Raw genomic sequence first — 17,970 nt, 5'->3', positions numbered from 1 at the left:
AAAAACATCCTTTCTTCATATCTAATCGGGCGTGCCAATAATGATAAGGGATGTTGTTCCTCATAGCCTTTCAGAAAAGCAAGAGGATGTACTAGAATAATTGAAAGGTCCATTAAGCATAATTGATAAATGCATTGATGTCCCAATCCACATTCATGCTATGGGGTTCATAACATTTAACGTTGTATATCCACTTTGTTTATAACCTAGAAATTTCCCTCCTAAAAGCACTTCCTCTCCAATGTGCAATAACTTTGTCTATTCCTAAAAATGTTGTACCAGCAGGGTCCTTATTGTGAAACTTGACATAATGTTGGGAGACACTATGTCCCTTGAGACCTTGCTTGATATTCCCTACGTGCTCCCTCAATCTAATTTGAAGGGTAGTGGTGGTCCTCCCAAAATATTGGAGGCCACATGGGCACTGTAAGAGATAAACCACATTAAAAGAAGAACATGTGACAAAAGATGAAATAACATGTTCCCTGGAGGTGTCAGGTTACCTACAGGATTATACACCCCTACGTGAACAATTATTAATCTAACAAATAGCACATTTTTTACATCTAAAAACCCTTTTAAATCCTGAAAGAAAGTTGTACAGCTAGGGGGATTGTATACATTTGGGGTAATTCTATTGCGCAATGATGGACCCCTCTAAATATGATTTTGGGTTTGGGGTGTAATACTCCTCCCAAGATACCATCATTTTACTATACATACATAATTAGTGCAAATTGCCATATGTCTTCCATAAATTTTATGTAAGGCTCTACACTCTGCTGGTGATGCCTACAACACATTGGCACCCTTTTCCACTTTTTTGAGGGAGCGTCTGACTCTCAAAGCATTATTTCTGGGAGAAAACAATTTCAATCATATTTACACTCACTGATATCTGAATACAGTATATCTAATACTTGATGAAATACACAATAACCCTGCAACCCTTCTCCTCCATTGGACTCTAGTACTGAAAGAGAAATAAAAGCAATCTTTACTCATTCATCTGATTAATGTTGCAGGTTTCCCTCTTTAGTGGCAATAACCAAATAATTTATCTGTGAATATATGGTTATCAAGTCTAAGAAAGTCCAAGAAATTAAAAAACAGCATCCTTGAATCAATGGAAAGATCAGCTTCGAACAGTCTGGTTCTACTGGATGAAGTACACTTATTATTATTATTATGCAGGATTTATATAGCGCCAACAGTTTGCGCAGCACTTTACAATATAAGGGAGACAGTACAATTACAATACATTTCAGTACAGAAGGAATAGGAGGGCCCTGCTCGTGGAGCTTACAATCTAAAGGAAGGGGGAGGTGATACAAAAAGTGATAACTGCGGGGGATGATCTGGCGGAGGTGATTCAAGTACAGTTCTTAGGTGGAGGTGGGTAGGCTTCCCTGAAGAAATGAGTTTTCAAAGATCGCCTAAAGGTAGACAGGGTGGGGGCTGACCGGACATGCTGTGGTAGGGAGTTCCAGAGGATGGGAGAGGCTCTGGAGAAGTCCTGGAGGTGAGTGTGGGAGGAGGTGAAGAGGGAGCTAGAGAGAAGAATATCATGGCAGGAGCGGAGTGGGCAATTTGGGTGGTATCTGTGGATGAGGTTGGTGATGTAGCTAGGGGCAGTGTTGTGGATGGCTTTGTAAGCTGTGGTTAGTATTTTGAATTTTATACGTTGGGTTAGTGGAAGACAGTGGAAGGATTGGCAGAGAGGGGCAGCAGTCGTTGATTGGTTGGTAAGGTGCATAAGTCTAGCAGCAGCATTCATAATAGACTGAAGGGGGGATAGCCTGTGTAACATGTAGACCAGTGAGAAGGGAGTTGCAGTAATCGAGGCAGGATATAACCAAGGCGTGGATAAGTTGTTTTGTGGTGTCACTGGTCAGGAAGGGGTGGATTTTGGAACTGTTCCAGAGGTTGAGGTGGCAGGATTTAGCCAGTGAGTGGATGTGGGGCCCAAAGGAGAGGTCAGAGTCTAGGATTACGCCTAGCACCCTGGCATGAGGGGAAGGACCAATGGTTGTGCTGTTGATCTTAATGGTAAAGTCGTGAGTGGGGGATCAGGGAGGAGGAAATATTACAAGCTCAGTTTTTGAAAGATTGAGTTTAAGGTAGTAATGTGACATCCATGCTGATATGTCGCTTAATAGATTTGTGATACGCGAGGAGATTGAGGGGGTGAGCTGGGGAGTGGAGAGATAGATATGGGTGTCATCAGCATAGAAGTGGTATTGGAAGCCATGGGAGGTTATCAGTTGGCCCAGGGAGGAGGTATAGAGAGAGAAAAGGAGGGGCCCAAGAACAGAACCTTGGGGTACCCCAACAGAAAGAGGGAGCGGAGCAGAGGAGGAGGAGTTGTATGTGACACTGAAAGTGTGCTGAGAAAGGTAAGAGGAGAACCAGGAGAGAGCAGAGTCACGGAGGCCGATGGAGTGGAGTTTACTGAGGAGGAGCGGGTGGTCGACTGTGTATTCTAAATATAGTGACACCCTACCTTTCTCTTAAATTGTTGCAGTAAGGGACTGGACTTACCCCTTCTGTAAATTTAAACGATCTCACAGGTATCACAGGTGGTTGTTTCATGTTACCAGGAAATAAATAGGGCTCTCCAGTCAGGGGTGAGGGGCCAAAATTTCTCATGTTATTCAATAGAGGTCAAGCTGGATGACATGAATACGTTTCATTTAGGATTATTATTTGGAAGCCTTTTACTAAATGTGCACTGTATATTTGGTTTACTGGCTCTTTAAACATCCCATGTTAAACAGTTTGTTGCTGCATCTCTAAAGCAATAGGATGCCATCAACAGCAGCAGCAGAGCACAGTTTTGAGATAGTTTTGGAACAGTTCCCAGTTTCTTCCTTTATGTATGTATATACAACAGGCCATATTTAAAGGGATTTAAATATCCTTTTGACAAAGCAACTGAAATAGGTTAAATATCTCCACAGATAAAGGAGTATAATTATATAAAAACAACTGACAAGAAAGAAGTGACAGGATAAGAAAACACAGTGGGATACAAAACAATTACTTTTTGTATCTTTCTTAGCCATACACTTGACTAAGTCTAAATCATATTTGCAGTTCAAATGATAAAACAAACAAACAAAACACTATAAAGACACACAGCTAATACCTAAATTAAGATGTCACTTGTCAAAATAAAGCAAACAATTTAAAAGGCAAAGATAACATATCTTGGTATATAAAGGGTTTTATTTTGCATAGATTTTGTGTATATATTTGCATATATTTAAGCCAGATGCAGAGAGGCTATGTTGTAGGATACATAGCACAATGACATATTTTTCTAAGCTAAAGGGCATTTCATACAGCTTTGCATTGTGGGTTTGATATTATAGCTCTAAACTCTCATATGACAATACAGTTCTCTGCATCTATTGCACTCCAGTCAGAAGGTCACCTGCAGCATAAGAAATAGTTTCTATGGAGTCATATACATTTACAAAAATGTTAATTTTGTTGCAGAATGTAGACACTGCTCTCCATTAGCAGGCCATAACTGAGTTGTTTGGTTTCAAAGAAAAGAATATAGAACAATATTTGCTTTATGAAATGCCTATCATTGTTCTAAAACTCAGAGAGGTTTCGTATCTAGCCAATAGTAAGTGAAGTTAGCTTAGGGTAGCCATAAATAGGTCGATATCTTCTCAAGAATGGCTGAAGCAATTGACCATTGAACATGACCCATTAAAATACTTGCCCATTGTGATAGAGGCATATTGTTGTACTTTGATCCTTTTCTCATCTACGCAGAAGCAGGAAGGATCACAATGAACCTGGATTAGTTTCAGTGCTATGATTCACTAGAGCAAAAGTATTTTTTTGCCACAGTTAACTCCTGTGTTTAATTTAAATTAAAAAATAATGATCAAAGTTACATCTGAAGAATGTCTGCAGTCTATGCATTTGGCTACAGATATAACATCCTACAACAGAAGTGCAATGGTACAAAAGCAAAGGTTAGTAAGTGGGCCTGTCTAAAAATTTCAATATATACTAAAGTACTTCCTTATACATTTTCTATCACATCCATTGTAAAAAATAATCAACACCATTATCCAAAAGTAATAGGAAATGCATGTGATGTAAAAAGACTGTATTGCAATATTCTGTGATTAATTCATCATTATCATATAAATCCTGCCAATTTTCCAAGTGAGCGGAATTTCACTTGCTATTTGCAAAGTAATTCTTTGATTAATAAAAGCTTTTAGAGTTTTTTTCTTTTTTTTGCCATTGGGAGAACATTCAAGTACGAAAAGTTGCAGATCGCAGATATAAGCTATAACGCTTTAGATTTTCTTCCACGTGTCGAACACCATACATTAATTACATCCTTGATATTTCCTGCATGCTCTATACATGCTCTGGGCACTTCATGAATGTATGCAGTGAAGCGAACAGAAAAACATTTATGCAGATTTGGAGGGAGTCCAGATGAAGAAACAACATTTAAGTGGTAGGCAACCAAGGATAGCAATTTGCCTTGGCATGAGCTGGCATAACAAGTCTGGTGTGTTTTTTCGTCTTTCTAGTTGCACATGAACAAAAGGACAATTAGAATAGTGATACATCTTAATGCATCTTATATTTGTTATTGTAAATATCCCTTTAATATTCTCATAATATCACCTGTAATACAAGCATTGTGGTAAATAGGGCACAGAAGATCTTCTAATACTTTCCTGTTTGAATTTCTAGGCTGCCTTTGGTGGTTGGCATGCAAACACAGCTTTAGTAGTGGGTAATTGCTCATAAAGGGTGACAGTCAGTGGCTTAACTTTTTAAATTTCAATAGTTTTTATTGAAGTTTTAATAACAAGACATTGTAGGTAAATACGGTTCAGTTAGAAATAATGTAGTAAAGGAAAGTAAACAAAACAATATTTTCCCCACCATTTGGCTGGGGGTAATACTAGAATAAGTGGTGTTGCCATGAGAGGTATGCTCAGTATAATCTGAACCATGTAAGGTTGTAGAAGAGATCTATAGGGGGTGGAGAACAAAGGAGTAGGGAAATAGGGGAGGTGGGAAAGGGGAGAGGGAAGGGAAGGGTAAGTGCACCAGTCTAGGCAGATGGGTCAAGGTATTTTATAGTGAATTTATCAGACTTTTGGGTTTTGTAACCATTGAGACCAATGGAGCTTAAATGTGTGATAGGTAGAATTGTTTAGGGCAGATCTTTTTTCCATATCGCATTGGAAGTTAAGATCTGTTATCAGTGAAGTAAGAGAAGGGGATTTAGTAGTGTTCCATAATTTAGTTATGTTTATCTTAGCTGCCGATAATGTGTGGATAATAATGGTACGGGAGTCTCGAGGGAAATCGTTGATTCCAATATGGAGGAGTGCTAGAGCAGCGTTTGGGGTTATTGGAGTTTTAGATAATGTTGAGAGCATTTGGAAGACACTATTCCAGAAGGATTTGAGTGATTTGCATGTCCATAGTGTATGAAGCGTTGATCCTATTTCTCCGCATTGTCTCCAACAGGAGGAGAAGTGTTGTGGATAATATAGTGAAAGTTTAACGGGTGTTAAGTACCATTGATGTAGTATTTTTAGGTACAATTCCCAATGAGAACTACATCGTGAGGCTCTATAGGTGATGGTGAAGGTTTTTTCCCACAAGTGTGGAGGTATTGGCTATAGGAGCGTTTTTTCTCAGTTAATTAAGGCGGAAGATTGTAGAGTGAATAGTGAGTCTACTATTAGTGTGTAAAAGGTAGAGATACTTTTACCTGGATATTTTGTTTTGTCAAGAAATTGGTATGCGGTGGTAGGAACTTTCATAAAATGAGGAATATTTATTGTTCATAAGCAGTGAGCTATTCTCAGGTCGGTGAAGTATTCAGTTGCGGGTAGATAAAATTTATCGTGGAGAGTCTGGAACGATTCCAAATTGTGATTTGTGTAGAGATCTTTTATGTCAGTTAGGCTGGATTTTTCCCATTGTAATAGAGTTAGGAATGGAGTGATGAGGTGTAGTATATTGATTGGGGTGGGTTTGTGTTTGATATTTTCAAATGTAGTAGTTGTAAGGTTGTACCAGGCTTGGAGAGAGGCTTGGATACAAGGGTGTTTAAGTAGGTATTTGGTTTGGGGTATTTGCAGTGTGAAGAGTATGTTTCGAGGTAAAAGTGGGAGCAATGGGAGTGTTTCCATGGTAGACCATAATTTTTGTTTTGTTGGGTGCCACCAAAAGTATATTTGGTCAAGAAGAGTCGCATTGTAGTACGATCTTAAGTGTGGAAGGCCTGCTCCATCTCTGAATGTTGGACGTAATAGTAGATTTGTAGTACATCTGGGTTTTTTAGAATTCCAGAGGAATTTAGAGAAGACTGTTTGTAGTTTAGAGAAGAAGATATTGGGAATGGGAATAGGGAGAGTGCGGAATATGTATAGAATTTTTGGTAATATGAACATTTTCAGAGTCGCTACTCATCCCAGTTTGGAGAGTGTTGATGTACAGAGTGCTGAGATTTCTCGTGGAATAGATTCAAGTAGTAATTTATGATTTGCAGGGTATAATTGGTCTATTGTTGCGGTGAGTTTAATTCCTAAATAGGGTATGTTGTGTTGTTCCCAGGAGAAGGGAAATTGTTTGGCTAGTGACGTTTGGGTATGGATAGGTGTGTGGAGATTTAAGATGGAGGATTTAAGTTTGTTAAGTTTGTAATAGGAAACATCTGAATAATTTTGGAGAATTGAACGAATCGTTTGAAAAGATTTATGTGGGTTGGTTATCGTTAGTATGATGTCGTCTGCGAATAAACTGATTTTGTGTTCTGTGTGGAGGTGGGTAATTCCTGAAAATGATGGGTCATTTCCTAGTTTTGAAGCTAAGGGTTCAAAAAGTAGTGTAAATATTATGGGGGATAAGGGGCAACCTGGTCTGGTGCTGTTTGTGATGTCGAAGGGATCTGATAGTGTTCCATCTGTTAATACTTTGGCAGAGGGATTGGAGTAGAGGGAAAGGATGGCTGATAACATCCAATCTGTGATGCCGAATTTTTGTAGGGTTAAATGGATAAATTGCCAGTGTATTCGATCGAATGCTTTCTCCGCATCTAAGGATAGTAGTATGGAGGGCTGTTTGGTGAATTCTAGGTTAAGGAGAAGAGATATGATTCTCCTAGTTGCGTCAGGAGCTTGGCGACCGGGGATGAATCCTACTTGGTCTGGGTGGATTAATGTAGGTAGGTAGGAGAGGAGTCTTTGGGCTATTATTTTAGCATATAGCTTTATGTCTGTGTTGAGTAGTGATATTGGTCTATAATTCTGGACATTTAGAGGATCTTTACCGGGTTTCGGGATAGTCGCAATTATGGATTGTAGCATTTCTTTGGGGAATGAGGCTGTAGAGGCGGCATGGTTAAAGAGCTTGGCCAGATATGGTGAAAGGTCAGGGGCAAATGATTTGTAAAATTCGTTGGTGAAACCATTGTTTCCTGGTAATTTGTTGAGTGGTAAAGCTTTAATGTTTTTTTCTATTTCCGCAGGGGAAATTGGGGTGGAGATAGCAGTGAGTTGGTCTGAAGTAAGTTGGGGTAATTTGATAGTGTCAAGAAATTTTTGTATGGATATGGGTGTTGGTTGGGTAGTGTCTGAGTCAGTTTTGAGATTGTATAATTTTTGGTAGTATGTCGCGAAGGCATTTGCTATTTCTTGTGGGTTTTTGAGAGAAGTGTGAGTAGTTGGATGTTTGACTAGAGGGATTTTGGTTTTTAAGCGTCTTTGTTTGATTAGTTTAGTTAGTAGTGAGTTTGCTTTGTTGCCTAAGGAATAGAATTTTGCTTTCATTTTTTGCAGGTTGATATCATATTTATATAGTAGAAGGGCTCTTAGTTTATTTCTATCTGAGGTGAGGGAGGAAGATGTGGAGGGGTTGGGATTTTTTTTGTTTTGGTCTTCTTTTAGTTTAATAGATGCAAGGAGTTGGTCAATTTGTTAGGTTCGTTGTTTTGTGATGCGGGAGTTTAATTGTATGAGGATACCTCTCATGTAGGCTTTGTAAGCGGGCCATAGTGTGGAAATAGAAATGTCAGGTGTGTCATTAAGTTCAAAAAACGTTTTGTGTGCATCTAGTATGTGCTTCTTTTCGTCTGGGTTCTTCAGTAACGATGAATTTATTCTCCAGATTCGGGGTATCGAGGAGTATTGCTGGTTGTCAAGGGTAATGTTGATTGGAGCGTGATCTGACCATGTTATGGTACCAATTGATGAGGAGGTTATGCATTGTAGGGTCCATTTGTCTGTGATAAAAAAGTCAATTCTGGAGTAGGATAGGTGAGATGGAGAGTAGTAGGTATAATCTCTTTCCGTGCTGTGTTGGCATCGCCAAATGTCATAGAGATCATTGTTATGAAGAAATTGGTTGAAATTCTGTTTGGAAGATCGTTTGTTTGAAGAAGAGTCCAGAAGTGGGTTGCCAATGATGTTGAGTCTGCCTTGTTTTTGGGAGTAGATAATTGATTGAAGTCTGTTGTAGAATTGTAATTGATTGGAGTTAGGGCCCTAGACGTTGACTAGGGTGTGTACAATTTTGTTGAGTTTGCAGATCAGGATATGGTATCAACCTTGAGGGTCTATTGTTTCTGAGATGTTGGAATTGGATAGAGTCTTTTATGGCTGTAATGACACCATTTTTCTTTTTAGGGTTCGTTGCCATGTATATATGGGAGAAATGTTGGAGGTGGAATTTAGGGATTTTGGTTGTCGCGAAGTGTGTTTCCTGTAGAAAAAGTACATCAGCATGTAGGGAGCAAGTTTCTTTCAGGAGCAGGGACCTCTTAAAGGGGGAGTTTAGACCGCAAACATTAAGAGATGATATTTTAATCATTTGATAAGCTTTTGATTGGAGTTAGTGAGTAGGAGAGTTGTTTCTTATCTTGATGAGCAGGTACATGTGTTGTAGTTATAGGTGGTGGTCTTCCATACACAGGATGTGTTAGTTGTGGAACGATCATTGGATCAGGTGGAGTTTTGCTGGTGATGTCGGAGATGGTAGTTGAACGGTGGAGTGATTCCGTTGACTGGTGGTGCAGGAGGGGGGGAAGGGTAGAGAGGGTAAAAAAAGACTTGCGAGAAATGCAAGTAACATGAGTAGCGTGAATTGCTACTGTATAACAGGGGGGTTTGAACAAGCATAGACCATAAGAGAGGTCATGCTGAAAAGTCTCTTGTAACTTGAAAATGTTCGATTTGGGGCCGTTTGCCAGCAGTTGGTTAGGTAAGGGAGAGAGTTCCCAAGATGGCGGGTGTTTAGTAGTATGAAGGCTTGTAGAATCAGGACCACTCAGCATCCATTGGTTGCGTGTTGGGAGGAGTGAAGTGTTGAGATTCTGCCGGTATTATGTTCCAGTTTTTTAGGAGATCGATGCCTGCTTCTAGATTTTTGATGGTGTATATTTTCCCATGTTGTTTAATGGTAAGCTTTGTGGGGAAGCCCCATTGATAACCTATCCCATGGTTCCTCAGAGCTTTGGTTATGGTAACGAGCTTTTTGCGGTTGAGGAGTGTGACTTTGGATAAATCAGCGAATAATTTGATACTTGCGTGTGATGGCGGAAGGGGTGGAGGATTTCTGGCTGTTGACATTATTGGTAAAAGTGTATACGTGCCAGTACATCTCTGGGTGTAGAGGCTGGTAAGAAAGTTGGCTTGGGTATTCTGTGCGCCCGATCTATGGCGAGTTCCATATCCGTGAGTGAGGGAATGAGGATTTTGATGTATTGTTGGAGATATGGAGTCAGGGTATTGTTGGTAATTGATTCAGGTATGCCTTTAAATTTGATGTTATTGCGTTTGGATTGGTCTTCTAAATCAGCTAATTTCAGTTTTATTTGTTCAATATCAGCTTCATGGTCTGTGTGTGCGTCAATCAAGTCGTTATGGGCTGTGAACATTTCTCCCATTTTGTTTTCAATATGGCGTATGCGATGTTCTTGTTGTTGTACCACATTAGAGATTTGGGATAGTGACGCTGCTAGATCAGTGTGGAGTGTTTGACGCAGAGAAAGAAGCATGTTTTTCATAGATATCTCAGTGATAGGTTGATCAGAAGCAGGGAAAGATTCAATTAAAGATGGAGCAGAATTTTGAGGTAGAATTTGTGAAGTAAAGAGTTGGTTGTCAGGAGTGGATTCAGTATCCAATCTGGGTCTTGATTTAGCAGGGCTGCTTGTGGTGGGAGACAGGAGAGGAGAAGACTCACCCGGGTCTCCTGGGTACAGTGGTGCTTTTAATCTGGCATCCAGGTGCTGTGTTGCGGTGTTTCTGTCACAGGCTCTGTGTCTATTCATGCTGCAGCCAGCGCCATCTTGGCTGCATGAGGGGACAGCAGGGAAGAAGCTTGTCAGCTTCCCTGGCTGTCCTGGGGCTTTCCTCCACCGTGGCATGGTAGATGAGGGGTTAATGTACCCTTATGTGTAATATGAGTCACTCCTATCTCTCCATTGTAGGTGTGTGCGGAGTCTCTGCTGACAGATGGACAGAGCTCTGTCTCTCACACGTCCCTTCTCGGAGCCGGCCGCCCCCCCCCCCTTGGCTTAACTTTTTGATACAGAGCACCTAGCCTTGGTTGTGTTTGGGTGGTGGTTGCTGGAGAGAGGCTGGGGATGCTGAAAGAAATGAAACTTTTCCTGTCAGCCTAAAATAAACCTTTCACTAAAAAGAAGGATTTGCTATTACAGCTACAGTTCTACATTGCACCATACAAATAAAAAAAAATCTGTGAAGAAAAGTTAGAAAATACACTTACTTTCTGCCCAGCTTCTGCTTGAGGCACCAGGAGGGTGACATCTTGATCCCTCCAGTGAAATCATGGGAATGCTCCTGCACTATGCAAAACCATCTTCTTGTGAGTGTTGAAATACTCAGAATTTATTGGACCTTACCGAAAGGATTGTGATGTCACCCTTTCCAGTGTGAAGGCTGTAAAGTAAGCATATTAGTACGTATATTTTCCAACTTTTGTTTTTCACATGTATGATGCAATGTTTTGGCACAGTTTGCTTTTTAGGTTTTTTTTGGGACAGGGGTGGTTGATGAACCTTGTTTTTCAGATTCACTTTAATCTACAGGAAAACACAGGAGTTAACTTCAGATTTGATGATCCTATAGTTCTGTATCAACGTTTTCACGAACATGGCTGAGTTTAACAAATGGATGTTTTTAACGTTGTGAAAACATTTTTGTGTGTTTGTATTGCCCAAATGGATCTAGTCTTCACAGACTTACATTCTGAATGTTATTTTAATAGTAGATTTGCCTGTTCTCTTCATTATGCTTTCAGGGTATATTGTATATACTTTAGAACTTGTCATTTAGAAGATGTCATTTTTGACAAAACGTAAGACAGAGCCCATGAAACCCGGAAGTTATCTACATATTCCCTTGGGGATTTTACTTGTGCAGCACTGTCTATGTTTTTATACATGTGAGTAGCACTGTTTTAAAAAATATTGGTCAGCATTGATTTTATACTACGTGGACAGTTTCTATTTTTCATACACATTCCCTTGAGTGGCTCTCAATATATATGGTGAGTGAAGTGGTGACATTATATATCCAGAATCTGAGATAATCGCTTTCAAGCACTATATGACTTCTCATTGTGAGGATCATACCATTCCGTTAAACCTTTGATTTGGTGTGGAAGCGCAAAGTGTACTGTTATTTCACTTGGAGGAGTATTTTACACTATAAACTTTTTTCATCTTTAATTCTCAGTGGACTTTTTTGTTTGCATGGACATTCTATTTTAGACTCACATTCTGGACTGTTGTTAGTTTTGATTTTGTTATACAGTATGAACACTGCACTACAGTTTGGATATATTTGATATTACCATTTTGTATCTAATGGTGTGCTAGTGTTGGTTCAGGGATTTTACCTTTTTAGAGCATTTTAAAAAATTTTAAGTACTTCAGAACTTAACTAAACTGCTGCATTGTAATACTCGTCATCTCTTCTCATAAAATATATTGTAGTATACATAAAAATACAACTTTTTAAGTTAAATGATGGCAGAAGGCTTACTATTTAGTAAGACTATAGACCATCCTTAACCAGTGGTTGCTGGTGGGTCACATGTGTCTTTAAAACCCATATAATGTTGCTTATTAAACAACCTCTTAGCAAAGATTCAACTGTAAATTTCCAGATTGCCTACCTGCTATGTTATACACGTCTCTTATAAGAAATCTCTCATGATCAAAGAACCTGTCTGAGAAGCCTTGAAAACAGCCATTCTTTACCTCTCGAACGGCATTAACTTCACTGTGAGTAATGCTGCTGACCCAGTTATTTTATGCAGCAAAAGGATTTAGTGAATGGTTGCTTCCATCAGAGACTTCAGAATGACTGCTTGGCTGTCATGCTTATTTTTTGACATCAGTGCATTCTAAGTCAGTGACCTGTTTAGGCAGTCTGATTTTGGTATGACATCACTGGCCCCTTACCTTAATTATATATTTGTGGCTCATAAAATAAGTCAGGCAACTAGAATTCTCAAAGGAAAGTCTACAATGGTAGCCTTAGCTTTTCCTTCATGATAAGTTTCTTTTAAAAAAATATGTCACACATGAGGCAACATCACCTTGTTTTCAAGCAGACCTAAATACTATAGAAATCTAATTTACTTTTTTAAAGCATCTCTGTCACTATACTAAAACAAAGAAACCTCTAGGTACCTGCACATACTTATAGAAGCCTTTAAAGTGGTTGTAAAGGCAGAAGGTTATTTTATGCTACTGAATTCTCTGTAAAAAAAACCTTCTCTGATTATTTCCCAGCCCCCCTCAAATACTTACCTTAGCCCTATCAGTGGCATCACTATGGGGGTTTAGGAGATGTGGATCACACCTGGATGACACCCACCAGAGGGGTGACACCAGGCCCAGACTGGCCATAGGCCACACCAGCCTGAATGTCTCAGAGCCGGCACCCGCATAATCCCTTTCTGCCTGTCATGCTAGAGGAGGAACCTGGAAGAACCACCTGTACCTCCCCTCACAGACAGCCTGCTGCACTCAGAGACTGGTTAGTGTCCTGGCTCATCACTATGGACACCAACCCCACTGAGTGGAAGCAGTAATGAGGAGGATCTAATGAGCAGTCACAGCCCTCACCATCACCAAAGCATCAAGCAGGAACTATTCTCTCCATCACCCAGATCTGCTATGGTCTCCAGTATGACTTTCATCCTAGATGGGATTGGGGACTACCATCCTGAGCTGTCTATCCCCTTGCACCATGCCATGAGCATGCCCTGTGACTCTTCACCATCTGTGATGAGCATGAGCAGAACCTACACCACCCTAACACCACTCCAGCCACTGCCCCCTATCTCCACTGTGTCAGACAGGTTCCACCACCCCCATCACCATCACCACCATCACCACCACCAGTGGCTCTCTGATAATGTCAGTGGTGGCTTCACCCTGAAGAGAGATGAGATTCCCCTCAATGAACAACCTGTACAGCCCCTACAAGGACATGACTGGAATGGGGCAGAGCTTGCCCCCCTTCACAGCTGCCCCTCTAGGCAATGGATTGGACTCCATCTACAACAGCCAACAGAGCCTGCACAAATATGGACAACCTGGGCATGACAAGATGCTCAGCCCAAACTTTGATGCCCACACTGCCATGCTGGCATGAGGCGATCAGTACCTCTCTAGAGGGCTGGCTACCCCATCATCTGCCATGATGTCTCACCTCAATGGTACGCACCACCCTGGTCATGCTTAATCTCATAGGCCCATGTTGACCTCCAGCCATGACAGGCCACCCTCCTCCACTGGATCCCAGCTGAGCAGCTCTGGACAGTTGGAAGAGATCAACACCAAAGAAAGAGAATCACAGCCAAACTCAAAAGATACAGTATCCTCAGGCTATCTTCATCCAGAGGGTGCTATACAGGTTGCAGGGTGCCCTCTCAGACCTTCTAAGAAACTCCAAACCTTGGAGTAAACTGAAATATGGCAGGGAGACTTTCAAGAGGATGTGGAAGTGGCTGCAGGAGCCTGAATTCCAAAGAATGTTGGCTTTCAGGCTTGAAGGTGAGTGGGGACCACCAGGGGTCTTCAGGATGAACCTCAAAGGTGCCACTTATGACATTGCTGATTGTGCCATTGGAACCAGTAATGGCATCACTGAATATATAGCACTCAAAACAGGACAAGGGCTAATAATTGTGTCCATGTGTCCATTATTATGTCCAAATTGCGAGGCAAAGCTCCCGCACTAATGGTTAGTATCAAAGCATTTTCCCTTACTCCTGCCACTTGCACATTTCTGTTGGTGCTGCATTATTATAAACTGCCTAGCTGGTCTAAAGGAATGTACATGAGGAAAGACTAGAAAATTGGTTGGTAATCGAATGTAAAAACAGGGGTGCTGCAAGGTTTGTGCAGGCACCTCTAGGTGCTTGTACTTTATCCTTTAAAATAGTTTTTTGTTTTAGTAAAGTAACAAAACTGATTTAAAGTGAACTTGTGCCCATATTATGCACACTAAAGTATTTACATATTGTAAACAAACAGTAAAGCCACTTTAGAACAAGCCCTCATCCATCTCTGTATATATAAATGTTGTGAATAAATTACCTTTTAAAAATTCACAAAGCTGGCGTCTTTTTTTTTATGAGAACAGAATCTTGGTATTTTAACAGTCTTTTAATGTAAACACACAGCAGATGTTTCTAAAGCTGGCTGTACACTAGCAGATTTGTAGAACAATTCTTTGTACATTCGATGACTGGATGAATGTAGTTCAAAAAGTACTTCAGCATTTTGTTTGCTTTAAACACTACATTTTGGAATTAATGTAATTCCTCAAATAAAAACCAAATACACTGTTAGAAATTCATTTGTTTGAGAAAAAAATTTCTATCCTGCTCCTTTGAATATTGTCATCATGTAAATGAATGTCAATTTGACCCCACCAATGATTCGAAAATTGAATGAATGTTCTTAACATGAAACATTTTCAATGAAATTCCAGTATGTGCTACTAGAATCAGACTGAAGCCTGACTTTAAAGTCTTTGCAACAAAAAGTTACATTAAAAGCCTCTAGAGATGTCAGAGATGGCATGTTTAAATTTCCTTTCTCCTGCATTCACACCTAAGAGTACTTAAAATGCTTGCATGATTGCTTTACATTTGTGTGCATTTTGTACGCATTCTTGCACTATGCACATGGCATTCATTTCAATGGGATGTCCTATGTACTACAAACACAGTAAAGTAGCTCATGAATTTTTTTTGCCACATTCGCCCTGGCATGTTTTTAACAGTGTTTTGTGGAGTTTCTTGTGCATTTTTCTGTATAGAAAAAGATGTCTGCTTGCCATGTTTGGTGTACCATTAACAAGCAATGGAAATATGACAAGCTTTTTGATTTTGCACACGCTTATGCTCAAGCCTTATGGTTTATCAAGAATGTTTAAATGCTTTAATGTCTATAGTCTGAGAACAGGTGCACATTAACCACTTATCTACTGGAACATTTTTTTTTATTTTATATACATGTGTTAAATCTTCATTTTGTAATGGAATATAGCTTACATCCTCAAACAATTATATATTTTCTGTAAACAGAGGATATGTAGAAAAAAACAGTGGGAGTTGTATTTTTTTTGTGTAGCATGATATCCACGCAAATGTATGTCAAATGCATATTTTCGGAAATAAATTTTAATGCAAACAAGCAAAATATATTACCCAATGTTTTGGTAAAATTTGAAGTATGGAGTTTTGCTGAGTAAATGGATACCAAACATTTCAAGCCTTAAATTGTGGACCCAAACTTCTGGTTAGGAGACATCTTAAAAACTTGTACAGGCTATCATTTTAACCACTTGAAGACCACCCTTTAGTAGTTTTACTGCTACAGGGTGGCCCTCCTGTGTAAAATCATATATATTTATGTGATTTTACACTTCCACCATAAGGGAATTGCGCACATCACCGACAGCCGTCTTCTGCAGTGAACAGTTACAGCAGAGGTCTATCTGCGAGTCCAGGTGAATGGATGTTTGCCGGCACCCGCCAATCATCGGGCAGGACAAAGAATGTGTGTAAACAAGGCAGAGCTCTGTTCTGACAGGGAGGGAAGTGAAAGATCATGTGTCCCTGCAAAGCTGGGAACATGTTGGCTTGCAGAGAGAATTTCTGCTTAGAGAGTAAGCGTGCTGATGGGGGAGATTTATGCTGAGACATGAAATGAGTGCATTTAACAGATCTCCTCCCCTCACAGCACATAGCTGAGATTGGATTTCCTTACAGACACAGCCTCAATCTGTAGCCAGCTATAAACTGTGCAGATGGATACTTTGTCTGTAAGGGAATCTGATCTCAACTATGTGCTGTGTGGTGTACCCAGGCTGTTTGCAGTGTGGGGATGGGAGGAGGAGGTCTGCTGAGTGCTGTCAGCAGTGACCCTGTCCTCTTCTCTGCTGACCAATGTCTTCTGCCCTGCTGACCCATCCTCTACACTGCTGACCTAGCAATCCCTTTTTCCACCTTGTTGACCTCTGTCATATGCTCTGTTGACCCTTGTCCTCTGCTCTCATGACCCTCTGTGCATTGTCCAGCTGCACACTGTCCTCTGCTCTGATAACTCACCGTACCGTGTCCTACAAACTAATAGCCTCTGTAGACTGCCCTATAAACTATTGACCCTATCCTCTGCCCTGCTGACCCCTGTACACTGCCCTACTTACCTCACATCCTCTTCTCCCGCAACATGTTTTACTGCACTCCTACATCAGACAGGCTAGATCTGGCCCTGGTGATAGGTCTTCTTTATGGGAATATCAAGGGTCTGTTAGACTACTAGGGGTTTATTTACTAAAGCTGGAGAGTCCAAAATCAGGCTCACTTCTGCATAGAAACCAATCAGCTTCCAGGTTTCATTGCCAAAGCTTCATTGAACAAGCTGAGGTTAGAAGCCGATTGGTTTCTATGCAGAAGGGAGTCTGATTTTGGACTCTCCAGCTTTAGTAAATAAACCCCCTAATGTCTTCCCTGCCCTCCACTTCAGCCAATTAAGCACAGGCTACATTGCCAAAGAATGACAGATGTGAACCCAGACATGGTATAATGTATGCATCTTCCAGGTTCATAAATTGCAGAGGAAATTGAAGGACATATTCAGATACTTGTAAATGTACCAGTTTAGCCTGATATTTAAAAATCTGGTAGGGAAACAAAAACTTGAAAGGTAAATGTTGAAAATCCAAAAATTGCTATTTTCTATTAAATGAAGTGGCTTATAATATTTTAAAATAGTTCAAAACATAAATCACATTATGGCTGGCCTTAATCAAATAAAATTAGTAGGGCTTTTCCTCCGAATTTTTTTTTGTCCCCAAGCCACCATAAAATAAATGTTTCATATTTCATACAGTTCTAACAATGCATTGGGGTTGATTTACTAAAACTGGAGAGAGAAAAATCTGGTGCATCTCTGCATAGAAGCGAATCAGATTCCATTTTTTTTTCTTGTCAAAGCTTAACCATTTGCCTACTGGGCACTTATGCCCCCTTCTTGCCCTGGCCAATTTTCAGCTTTCAGGGCTGTCACACTTTGAATGACAATTGCGTGGTCATACAACATTGTACCCATATGACATTTTTATAATGTTTTTCACACATAGAGAGCTTTCTTTTGGTGGTATTTAATCACCACTGGGCATTTCATTTTTTGCACTATAAACAAAAAAAAGCAAACACTTTGAAAAAAAATTTTTTTCTTTGTTTCTATTATACAATTTTGCAAACAGGTAATTTTTCTCCTTCACTGATGTGTGTTTATGAGGCTGCACTTATAAGCAGCACTGATAGGCAGCACTGATGGGCACTGATGAGGTGGCACGGATAGGCAGCACTGATGGGCACTGATAGGCTGCACTCATGAGGTGGCACTGG

At 40.2% G+C, this 17,970-nt stretch overlaps 1 protein-coding gene and 1 pseudogene across 1 annotated transcript in view; one reads left to right on the top strand and one right to left on the bottom strand.

Moving 5' to 3' along the window:
• NLGN1 (neuroligin 1) overlaps nucleotides 1-17,970 on the bottom strand; it is an 869,488-nt gene that overhangs the window by 695,950 nt on the left and 155,568 nt on the right. The gene's annotated exons all lie outside the window — the stretch shown is intronic.
• LOC149463321 (one cut domain family member 2 pseudogene) lies at nucleotides 12,964-14,286 on the top strand (annotated as a pseudogene).

The sequence above is a fragment of the Staurois parvus genome, unplaced genomic scaffold (genome assembly GCF_062004578.1).
Source record: "Staurois parvus isolate SC_StPar_1 unplaced genomic scaffold, SC_StPar_1.0 ptg000155l, whole genome shotgun sequence".
In the NCBI taxonomy this organism is placed as follows: Eukaryota; Metazoa; Chordata; class Amphibia; order Anura; family Ranidae; genus Staurois; species Staurois parvus.
The sequence above is the reverse complement of the archived record's forward strand: the minus strand, read 5'-3'. Positions and strand labels throughout refer to the sequence as shown.